Source organism: Falco peregrinus, chromosome 9 (assembly GCF_023634155.1).
Source record: "Falco peregrinus isolate bFalPer1 chromosome 9, bFalPer1.pri, whole genome shotgun sequence".
Lineage (NCBI taxonomy): Eukaryota > Metazoa > Chordata > Aves > Falconiformes > Falconidae > Falco > Falco peregrinus.
The window spans coordinates 15287657-15296649 of NC_073729.1; positions in this window are offsets into that span (position 1 = coordinate 15287657).

The following is an 8993-nucleotide window of genomic DNA, read 5'->3' on the forward strand; positions in this document are numbered from 1 at the left end:
CTGCATTATGTATGAGAGGGAGAAGCAGAGGGACGAGTTGCAAAAGAACAGAAGGTTGAAAAACAATTCCTGTCGTCTCTATATCCAAAATTCTTTGGCAGTGAAGTTACCAGACTCTCAACAGCAAGCGACTTATCCCCAAGTTTCCAGTTACCCTGTCACAGCTTCAAATGGAACATAAAGTAGAAGTAAAGGAATTGACCTATTCTCAAGCCTGCAGTACACAGGCAAGTGTGTTCCACTTCTAATTTTTCAGTCCATCAAGTCACCATAGAGCAAAGAGGCAACAGAGAGATGTCCTGTTTTTTGTTTACATAAAATAAGATAAAGGAGTTTTTCTTCTTAAAGGATTTGTAAAATGCTCCATGTGTCACGTGAGACAAAACCTTCATCTCCTGAGCACTATATTCTGCATTTAAAACTGCAGCTTTTCCACTGTATGCCCTCATGTATAGCAAACATCCCGAATTTATGGCTGAACTCAAGTTTATTTCCAACTTTCTTAATTTCAATGTCTAATTTACTGCCATTTGTAGACCACATTCTACTATCATAATATTTTCTTTTCCCTGCTTAACTTCAGGGGATAGCTTTCCAAAACTGTTCAACATGTGTACAGAGTCGAGTTTTCAAATGAGTAAGTGACTCAGACTGAATAAAAATAACATTCACCTCCCCACAGCTTACAACGAGAACCACCCCAAAGCTTTTTGGTATACATAGAAAAAAAATATATCCAAAATGAAACTAGAGAGATGAATGGAAGAAACACACATCAAATCTCTACAGCCCCTCTAATTCACCAATGTATATATGTATGTTTTACACATATATTTGGATATAGGCACACACAAAGGCACAAAATGGAGGGAGGGGACCCACATAGCCATGAGGCAACCACATTTTCTATAACAACATACAGACACAATCGCACGCAATATGATATTTGGGATATTAGCCAGCATACAACAAACTCATTGCCAATAAACGATGAGGCAAACCTGTGGTTTAGGCAGCCACCTAGGCAGCAATGGGATTTAACTCCCTCTTCCATTACCAGCAAGAGAAAAGCTTCAGCGGGCAGCAGGCAGAGAAGTTAGCAGCAGAATGGACATCATATAGGGTGTGATCCCAGCCCAGCCCCTCACTGGTGGGATTTGGAGATCCCCAGCCAAGCCCCTGCTGAGGCCACGTGCCGGTGCCCGTGGGCTGGATGAGCACTGATGGGCTGTGGCACAGCCCCAGTACCCTGCAAACACTTCTCCCGAGCATCAGGAGATGCTCCCTTTTGAGCAGGGAGCTGTCATTTATATACATCTAAATGAAACAGAAAGGGCTGTTGATGTACGCTTCCAGCTGAGGTTTTGTTTCCTTTATGGTTCACGATATTTAGGGCAACCCCAAGATATTTTTATAGCTTGTCTTGCCAAGATCACCAGGTACCGCTGCGAGCTGGAGTCCTTGTGATACCTGTTTAGAGATGCTTCCTCGAGTCTGCATCCAACATGCCATCTGCTTCCCCCGTCTGCACCCTCTGCCCCTGATAAGCGGCTCACACATTTCCTTGAGTCACCCCAAGTGAAACCTCTGGTTTCCCCAAACAAGCAAAACAAAAGCGTCCCTGCTGTACTGGAGGCAACAGCACCAAAAGCTGAGCAATTTATCAAAAAGCATGAACATATGTAGGAGTAATTGTTCACATAAGCAAATTCCAGAGACTTTTTTACAGCTATTCACGCTGTTATGATGTCCCTTTGCCCGATTTCAAAGCAATTACCGTGGCAGCACATCATACGTCCAGCTTCACGTGAGGTGCTGAGCACACGCTCAGCTCTTACAAAAACAGGCTAACGTGGCACTGCATGTGAGCTCCCCTACTACCTGCTGTCTAGGGGCAAAGTCTGTTTTCCATTAAGCCAAACACATCTCAAACTCCTAAGGCTCGCTTTATGTCATATTATTTTTTGATACCTTCCAGAAGCTTTCCCTTCTCGCCCTGCTTTTTGGCCCCTCGGGGAAGGATAAAGAGGAAGCTTTCCACAGCCTTGAAGATAGCCCCAGTAAAGGTCTGCACAAACCCTCATACATCTGAATTTAAATTATTTACAAGATTTTAGCAAAGCAGTAAGAGCTTTAGGCCTTCACGTGCAAGACAGGAGAGAATGCCCATCAGGGCAAAGACCTGTAGAAAAGCCACTGCCCAGCAACTTTCTTCCTCACCTCATGCCCCATCACATGCACGTTAGAGGCAAGACTAGAGCAGGACAGCTCTTCCACCTGGTTCTTTCAAGAGAAACTTTATAGTCACAAGGCAAATTTGCATTTATTTATTTATTTATTTATTTATTTATTTTGCTTGGTTATTTTAACTGTGACTAGCCTTTTATCTTTCATTGTTTTAACTTATCTTAAGGTAGGGAAAAAAAAAGGAATGGATAGTAATTTGCAGAGTGCAATGATAATGAGCAATATCTGAGTAGTTAAACAGCTCAAGAGAAGCTATTTTCTGCACAAAAACGCACAAACCCTTTTTTGCACTGTGGTAATATTACGTTGCAATCTATATCAAGGTAAGGATGTGAGTACATAAAGAGAGTGAAATTATATAGGCAAAACAGGATGGAGAGATCCTTTTAATGTATATTAAGGGAAAAAAGTGAAAGTGCTACAATAAATAAAATAAAAAAGAATTATTAAGGATGATTGATCTCCAAGTCCTATCAGAAAGGTCTTCCTTTGATTTGGGTTTTCTATTATGTGAGAAAAGGTACTTTATGTAACAGCAGTGCACTGGAATACATGGAAACTCTAATCTGAGGGAAGATGCCAGACCAGTTCAGTGTTAACCAGCTTCATTCCTTGGGGAATGCCTGAATTTTCCCTTTCCCTTTAGTAGGGTAACATGGAGCTAAGTGAAGGCTTGTGATCCTCAGCTTTACTGTAAGTAGCGAAGCTCATAAAAGCTGCCCATGACCAGCACAAGCCTCCTGTATGGACCAGTAATGATTATCTCATTAACTACACAGCATCCTTCTGTCCCTAAGCTTGTGAGACTGTTTCCCAACGAACACAGATGACTTTGGTTTCCAGAGCTTTGAACAGCACAGGAACAGTGAAGCACACATTATTTTTTCATCCTTTTCAAGTGCACTCTGTGCTGCTTTATCCTTAAATCACCTGCAGTGAGGTCTCGGCTCCCTCTTTCCTTCCCAGCCGCTACGTAATTCCTGAAGGGCTTCTTGACCAGTGTATCAGGTGCCTTACTCTTCCTGCATCTTACCCCCACTTTAAAACAAACCAGAACATAACGCTGCTGTTTTGTTCAGTCCTTGACTGCTGTTTTTTGATGAGACATGCTGGGAGCAAGGTGGCTTAGCCTTTTGTCAGTCCACAAGTATTACTTGAAATGAAAAGCCAGGCTTAGTTTGCAAAGCTAGGTCTACCTGTAAGCCAAACAAAAATAACTTGGGTGTTCTCATATTGTTAACACCCTGCTCTTTGCTGCAAGAGCCTGAAATAGCCGATGCAGCACAAATTCCGCCAACGCAGCCTTGCCCTGCCTTCCCTCGGTCCATCGCCTTCCCTTCCCTCTGCCACGCTCATCCCTGTGCATGATCCCTCTCCCACACAGCCACTTCCACCGGCAGCACCAGGGGAAAAGGAAAAAGTAAATCTGATTCTGGATGCTTCCTGAAACCTGGGGACCTGCAGCAGCAGCCAGGTGTCAGAACAGAGCAAGTACGAGACATGTCACAGGTAAAAGCATCCCGACGCGGTAACTGGAGAGCACTCCAGAGTAAGCTGAGACCTTCCAGTCCCACCACTTAAGGAGTGTTTACCGCAGTGTCCAAGTGGCAAACAGGGATGATCCGAAGGACAGCCTTATCTCCTGGCTGCCCACACCAAGGGCACCACAGCCTCGCTGGCTCGCTCTGCTCTGCGGCCAGGCCAGCGGTGGCCGTCCCAGCACCTCCACCCAGCTCCGGGTGTTACGGGCTGTGCAGTGCGTGGGCTTCACTGCAATATCCATCAGCTGTTTTGGCTGATATTTGGCTAAAACCATCTTTCTACATATCTGTGCTATTCCTGGAAAACGTGTCATTACCCTGGGTAGATAGGTAGCAAACTACTTTCTTATATGTTATTTTTCCTCTAGAAACAAGCAAAAAAAAAGGAAAGCAAGCGAAAAAAAGGAAAACAAGCAAAAAAAAAACAACCCCAAAACGAAAACAAGCAAAAAAAACCAAAAAGGGAACTAAAGGTGAGAAGCCAGGCTGCTGCCCTGCGTGCCGGGTAGCTGGCGTGGCCCCGTGCAGAGGCAGCCAGGGAGCTGCAGGGATGGCTCGGGTCCTGGGGAAACAGCAGCCGTACGGTAGTACGGTAGAGGGGGTCCCTCTTCTGCTGCACTACAGGTTAGGAGCGGTATCATTTTAACCTTTTTTTTTTTTTAAGAATAGGATTATTGGGAATCCAGTGTTTCAGATGAGCACTTTCATCTGCAGCTGCCCAGCTCACTGCCTTTGTCAAAGAGAGCCCAGCTCCCAGTGCCCACCACGCACCCTCCTCTCTAAGTGTGTAGCAGTGAAACCCACCTCCGCACAGCCCCAGCGGCCACGCTCACAAAGCACGCCACCCGCTCGGCACGCTTCTCTGCCGCTTGGCATCCCAGGGTGCGAAGTCCAGCAGCTGGGAGCAGGGGGATGGGAGGAGACCACGCCGTGGGGGCTCTGCTGCGACCTGGCGCTGCCAGGGAGGAGCCATCCGCAGGGGGTGCTCCCTGTCCCCCGGGAACAGCCTGCTCTCAAACCATAAGCAATACCTCCAGTTCCCCACACTACTGGGTTATAATGATCTTTGTATAGATAAATTAACATGTCCTTCTGAGAAAAGGGTAATCATTAAAGAGGAGCCTCTTAAGAAAAGACAAAGTCCGCCGTCAGGGAGAGATAATAACCCATGGGCTTAGCAGGGGCTCCTAAATGATGCACCTTTGATTTTCAGTGTGGTTTGTGCTCCAGTAATCTACTTTTCCTCAAAAAACTACTTACTACATCATTTCAGCCACCTAATTAATAGTGACTTCAATCCTCCAGTGCCTATTTAGATGAAGTTTTCACAGTTCTATATTGAAAAATATTGAGAACTAAAAAATATCTCAGTCAAATATCAGGGTGCACTAAAACACTTCTAAAGCTAACCCCTCCTGTAGATGCTGCCTTGCAGAAACACTACCGTATTGTGTAGATTATTATTCAGTATCGTTGGGAACGACATTACACCATTTTTTTGTATGCAGCTGTTACTCATTTCCCATTTGAGGGGAAGGAGAGACTCTACCTTACTAAGAGTAAGGTTCAGCATAAAAATCGTGGCATCTTCTACAATACGAGACGCCTCTTTGTGAAAAGAACCCTCCCTCTAAATCAGTACCTAAATACATATGAAAAGCAAAACATGCACTATATATTACTACTTATAAAATAACCACACTATATTAGTTTAGGAACTGTGATTTGGAGGGAAATCTTAAACTATTAAAAAAAAAATCATGCAAAATTTTGATTCGGGAGTTTTTCAGCTGATAACACCCCCAAACATGATTGTGTATGTACAACTCTACTAAGCAAAATGTCTCTGCCCACCCCGCAAGGGGGAAACTACATTTTACTAAAAAAACCCCTTTGTATAAACTGAAATACTACTTTAAAACTCAAAGAATCTATGTAAGCACTAGTATAACAAGATTTCAAATATTTGTATTACACGAGAAATCTGTTTACAACAAAGATATAATTTCTCTTTTCAGGCTGAAATAGGGTTAGAGCTAGAATCTGTGTTAATGGAAACCAAAAGTCCGCTGCAGAAGGTCTGAGAAATCACTGTCCTACAAAACTACATTTATCGAACAAACAAGAATATTAAATATAACCAATAATTTATCCCCTTTCAAAATAAATATCAAAATACATAACTAAATTACTTGAAAGATCTCAGCGAAATGCCGAAGAGCAGGTCACGCCCATAGGTTATTCAAGACAGGATATAATTCCAAACAAGGATATCAACAGCTGATTGAAAACCACCTCGTTTATACATAATCTTACCTGTGAAAGTTAACACAACCCAGGGTGAAGGATGCTGCCAGCTGAAAACACAATGGTAAAATATCATTCTTTGAAAATTCTTCATTTTAGCAATTTCTAATGATTTCATATATTGTACATTTTCTTCTCCGGACATCTTTTCCCTGCTCAAAAGCCTTGAAGTCCTGTCATCAGAAGACTTCATTGGCAAGCAACATTGAGGTCCATGAAGAATAGCCTCTGCAATTAAGCTCCCTCAGCAATTTAAAAAAAATCTACTCATAAAGCACCACACTGAGAAAGTTTAAGTGCTAACAACTTTTGAAAAGCTAGCTCCAAGTTAGTCACCGAGGATGGGTCCACACATGGCCTTGAAGCGCGCAGTTTGCATCCAATGAACTTCCTCAATGGTTATGCAGCGGAGCACTACCCCACATGGGGGGCACCTGGGCACCAAACCCCAGCAGGTTCCTCAGTTTAAGCACGTTCTTATCATTACATTAATACCTAATTGGCATTATAGGCTGAGAGGGATAGAAAGTAAAAGCACCCAGCAAATTACAGCTCTGAAAGTTGTTCATTTCCTAGAAGATGAGGAAACCCCATGATTATAACTATCCAAGCAGGAACTATTATGATGATACCAGGAGAACTTTATGCCTTATCAGAGTCTCTAAAGCAAAACTTTTAAAATTAAAATAATTAGGAAGACCTAATTGTGGCTCAGTTAATTTCCTATGATACAAGAATAGAATGAATGCTTGAACGTTATCAGCCTAGATGCCAGGCTCTACTGATTGTTTAGATAAGCTTTTGAGCACTGCAAGACAATTGCGCTGCCAAATCAGGATCTTCACACTTCTGACGCCTCTGATTTAGGCCTGGGGGGGGCTATGCAGCTCATTCCCCAAATCCCTGACCTTGGTAAGAAATTGCCTTGCTGTTCTGCACAGCAGCCTGCAAGGGGTTCACCCCTGCGTGCAAAACCTGCCCTCATCGTTCTTGGCTCAACATGCCCAAACAGCACTAATGGCAGAGATCTGCCTTCGTGAAAGGCTGTAAATAATTTCACTGACTTAAAGAGACCATGGGAAGGCGGGGGGGGAAGGAAAAATAAATAAATGTATAGAGAAAAAGTGGCTGTAAAAAGAAAGTGCTGGGCAAGCTTTCATCCTCAGCCCCTCAGAAGAAGACATGCTCAAGCAAGGATGTCTTAAAGGTGGAGATGAGAACAAGCCCATCAAGCAAAGCTTGTCATGCAATGTGCGGTGACGATCCATCTTAAGGAAAGGGTCCTGCGCTCTATTTCAAACACAAGCCCTGAATTTCTTCAATAATAAGGAGCCAATAACTTTTCCATTAGTTGAAGTACTTTTAATCAAGAAATTGTACAAGCAAAAGGCATAATTGAGATAGAGAATATAATTAATAATGGTTAGTTGGTTGATAGCTTAAGCAATTTGATGGTAGTATCAAAATATACTTGGCATACATTTGTTTGTACTGCTTAAATATATTGCTTAAATGGGAGATTTTTTTGCTATATATTCCTTTGGGTCCCTGTGGCCGTGTGAAATGCAGGATCTGGGTGGACAGGGTGGCTGCGACGTTTCTCCCAGGGAACTGTTGCAAACATACAAAGCGTGGTGTATAGAGCATCACTTTTTGGGAGGTCCTAACCTCTTGATGGCCCGTGGATCTGGCAAGCGTTGGAGGAGAATCCTGAAGTGATTATAACGTTAAACTAAGGCCTGAATTTTTCCTAATCTCAGCTGGAAAGATGCAAGTGATGTATAGCCATTCATTCCCCTCTCCCCTGGACAGGGCTGTTCTTACCTCCCCAAAACCAGGGGCAAAGTAGCACAGGAGGTAACAGGGGAGAGCATCCCTTGCAGGTTTGCCTGCCTGGCTGCAGGAAGCTGGGCTGAGAACTAATTAAAAACACCCTTATCTATTTCAAGCACTTATTTCAGATGCCAGAATGGGTCCTGATACAGCCCCTCAGATGCTAACAGCTTGGAGTGGTAAATCCAAGCACTGGAGTCGGATTTCTTGTCAGCTCCTTGGCTTGCAATCAGCTATGGAAAGGGGTATTGAAGCTTCAGGAAATGAAGCTTCTTCCTGAGGCTACTCTGGCTAAAACTTTATTTCACAGGAGTTTTCACAATATAATTTTTTTATTATTTCAGGGAAACGAAATTTCAATTATTCCCATCTAAGGCGCACCATCATAAAAGAATAACAGGTGGTTTTGTACTGTTTTAAAATACTATTTCTTCTTCAGAAATTGTATTTATAAGGTATATTCTTTTGTCTGTGAGATTTAGCTAAAATAGCTATTCTGACCACCACCATGAAGCTATGCTAAAAATGTATCAGATGGCTATAGAGTCATAAAAATACAGATTTACATTTCTAACTTTGGTTCCAGTTTATTATTCCATTAGCTTTTTTCTACTTTGTGTGAAATACTATCATCCAAAAATAATTTTCTGCCAGAAAGAACATTAATAATTTAAAATAAAATAACAATTAAAAAATATCTCTGCAGGCTTACATTTATGCCAATGGGAATTTTGCTTTTGGAAAAGCTTCCTGGAAATCAACCCAAATTGCTATGCACTGAGCCCGTGTGAGCTGACAGGCAGCTTTATTTGTCGCTGTGTGACAGCACAGTTAGCCCAGCTGCTAATTAGCAGCGTTTGCTGATGGCAAACACGTTTTAAAAAACATATTCAAGCCAATAATAATATATGACACTACAGTTATTTTCCTAAAATGGATGATACAGGGATCTTAGCGTTTCTCTGGTTAACATGACCGGCACAAAAACCTTCTGACCCAGGTGTGGTTTGGGATTTTTTGCGGTTTTGTTAGGTTTTAGGGGTTGGGGTTTTTTTTAACTTTTAT